Source organism: Euprymna scolopes, chromosome 8 (assembly GCF_053919585.1).
Source record: "Euprymna scolopes isolate OS-2025 chromosome 8, ASM5391958v1, whole genome shotgun sequence".
Taxonomy (NCBI): Eukaryota; Metazoa; Mollusca; class Cephalopoda; order Sepiida; family Sepiolidae; genus Euprymna; species Euprymna scolopes.
The window spans coordinates 154,681,238-154,684,697 of NC_136489.1; positions in this window are offsets into that span (position 1 = coordinate 154,681,238).

The window sequence follows — 3,460 nt, forward strand, 5'->3', positions numbered from 1 at the left end:
CCTCTTCTGGCATTCAATGTCAGATTAAACTTTTGACCTAGAGAAAAATACAATAGTTTTCAACGATTGTTTTTAATTTTCACTCCTGGCATTTATTTATTTTTTTTTTTTTTTAGGGGACGGAAGAACGCTTAGTAGTTTATTGTCATCATCACCATCATATTGGATTTTGATAAACTATTTAATCCCTCCCCTCGCCCCCATCCAATCTGAAATTTTAGTTGCTTTTTTTTTTTCACCAGCATCCTCAAACCCACTGCATCATCCTTTCTCATTATTATCCTCCTCATCATCCGACCTAGATTCTACAGTGGAGCTTTCAGCCCCCCCCCTCCTTTTTATCTGACCTGGTTTCTACAGTATATCATTTCTTCATCTTTTCCATCCAACTTTTTAAACAATTTTCACTTCCTGATGTATCCTTTTTCTAATTTTTCCCCTGGATTCCAATTTTTCGGTGCTTGCAAAAAAAAAAAAAAAATATCTATATTTTTTTTAAAATATTTATTTATAAAATTTAATTAATAATAAAAAAAAATAATTTTCGTTTTTTTTCTGTCATTCTTGAAGTTTGTTTGATTTTTTAAAATTTTATGTTTCCTTTACTTTCTCTTTTTTGGGTACTCATACTCTATCTCACTCCATTTAAGTGGTGCTCCTTTCTCTGTCTCACCCTCTCTCTCTCTTTATGATCCTTTCTCTTTTTTCTCAGTACTCCTTTCTCTCTCCCTTAGTACTCCTCTGTCAGTGCACCTTTCTCTCTCTCTCTCCGTTCTCCTTTTTCTCTGTTTCAGTACTCATTTCTCTCTCTCTCTCTCTCTCTCTCTCTCTCTCTCTCTCTCTCTCAGTATTACTTTCTCTCTGTGTGTCTCTCTCAGTGCTCCTTTCTGTCTCTCTCTCAGTGCTCCTTTCTCTCACTCTCTCTCTCTCAGTGCTCCTTTCTCTCACTCTCTCTCTCTCTCAGTGCTCCTTTCTCTCACTCTCTCTCTCTCTCAGTGCTCCTTTCTCTCACTCTCTCTCTCTCTCAGTGCTCCTTTCTCTCACTCTCTCTCTCTCTCAGTGCTCCTTTCTCTCACTCTCTCTCTCTCTCAGTGCTCCTTTCTCTCACTCTCTCTCTCTCAGTGCTCCTTTCTCTCACTCTCTCTCTCAGTCTCTCTCTCAGTGCTCCTTTCTCTCACTCTCACTCTCTCTCTCTGTCTCTCTCTCAGTGCTCCTTTCTGTCTCTCTCTCAGTGCTCCTTTCTGTCTCTCTCTCAGTGCTCCTTTCTGTCTCTCTCTCAGTGCTCCTTTCTGTCTCTCTCTCAGTGCTCCTTTCTGTCTCTCTCTCAGTGCTCCTTTCTGTCTCTCTCTCAGTGCTCCTTTCTATCTCTCTCTCAGTGCTCCTTTCTGTCTCTCTCTCAGTGCTCCTTTCTGTCTCTCTCTCAGTGCTCCTTTCTGTCTCTCTCTCAGTGCTCCTTTCTCTCACTCTTCTCTCTCTCTCTCAGTGCTCCTTTCTCTCACTCTCTCTCTCTCAGTGCTCCTTTCTCTCACTCTCTCTTTCTCAGTGCTCCTTTCTCTCACTCTCTCTCTCTCAATGCTCCTTTCTCTCACTCTCTCTCTCTTTCTCAGTGCTCCTTTCTCTCACTCTCTCTCTCTCTCTCAGTGCTCCTTTCTCTCACTCTCTCTCTCTCAGTGCTCCTTTCTCTCACTCTCTCTCTCTGTCTCTCTCTCAGTGCTCCTTTCTGTCTCTCTCTCAGTGCTCCTTTCTGTCTCTCTCTCAGTGCTCCTTTCTGTCTCTCTCTCAGTGCTCCTTTCTGTCTCTCTCTCAGTGCTCCTTTCTGTCTCTCTCTCAGTGGTCCTTTCTGTCTCTCTCTCAGTGCTCCTTTCTCTCACTCTCTCTCTCTCTCTCTCTCAGTGCTCCTTTCTCTCACTCTCTCTCTCTCTCAGTGCTCCTTTCTCTCACTCTCTCTCTCTCTCTCAGTGCTCCTTTCTCTCACTCTCTCTCTCTCTCAGTGCTCCTTTCTCTCACTCTCTCTCTCTCTCAGTGCTCCTTTCTCTCACTCTCTCTCTCTCTCTCAGTGCTCCTTTCTCTCACTCTCTCTCTCTCTCTCTCTCAGTGCTCCTTTCTCTCACTCTCTCTCTCTCTCTCTCTCTCTCTCTCTCTCTCTCAGTGCTCCTTTCTCTCACTCTCTCTCTCTCTCTCTCTCTCTCTCTCAGTGCTCCTTTCTCTCACTCTCTCTCTCTCTCAGTGCTCCTTTCTCTCACTCTCTCTCTCTCTCAGTGCTCCTTTCTCTCACTCTCTCTCTCTCAGTGCTCCTTTCTCTCACTCTCTCTCTCTCAGTGCTCCTTTCTCTCACTCTCTCTCTCTCAGTGCTCCTTTCTCTCACTCTCTCTCTCTCAGTGCTCCTTTCTCTCACTCTCTCTCTCTGTGCTCCTTTCTCTCTCTCTCTCTCTCAGTGCTCCTTTCTCTCACTCTCTCTCTCTCTCAGTGCTCCTTTCTCTCACTCTCTCTCTCTCTCAGTGCTCCTTTCTCTCACTCTCTCTCTCAGTGCTCCTTTTTCTCACTCTCTCTCTCAGTGCTCCTTTTTCTCACTCTCTCTCTCAGTGCTCCTTTTTCTCACTCTCTCTCTCAGTGCTCCTTTTTCTCACTCTCTCTCTCAGTGCTCCTTTTTCTCACTCTCTCTCTCAGTGCTCCTTTTTCTCACTCTCTCTCTCAGTGCTCCTTTTTCTCACTCACTCTCTCTCTCAGTGCTCCTTTCTCTCACTCACTCTCTCTCTCAGTGCTCCTTTCTCTCACTCACTCTCTCTCTCAGTGCTCCTTTCTCTCACTCACTCTCTCTCTCAGTGCTCCTTTCTCTCACTCACTCTCTCTCTCAGTGCTCCTTTCTCTCACTCTCTCTCTCTCTCAGTGCTCCTTTCTCTCACTCTCTCTCTCTCTCTCAGTGCTCCTTTCTCTTTCTCTCTCTCTCTCAGTACCATTTTCTCTTTCTCTCTCTCTCAGTACCATTTTCTCTCTCTCTCTCTCTCTCTCAGTACCATTTTCTCTTTCTCTCTCTCTCAGTACCATTTTCTCTCTCTCTCTCTAAGTACTCTTCTCTCTCTCTCTCTGTCTCTCAGTACTCTTCTCTCTGTCTCTCAGTACTCTTCTCTCTCTCTCTCTCAGTACTCTTCTCTCTCTCTCTCAGTACTCTTCTCTCTCTCTCTCAGTACTCTTTTCTCTCTCTCTCTCAGTACTCTTTTCTCTCTCTCTCTCTCTCTCTCTCAGTACTCTTTCTCTCTCTCTCTCTACCTCATCCTCTTCTTTTATTCAATAACTGCGCCTTTTTTTATTTTATTTATTTTTATAATCTTAAATGAAATTGGTATGTGATATATTTCCTAATATAAAAATAATTTCACCATTTAAAAAAATCAGTTATTTTAGGAATGCTGAAAATATCATCTTTATATTTTGTCACTAAATATTAAATCTCGTGAAACAA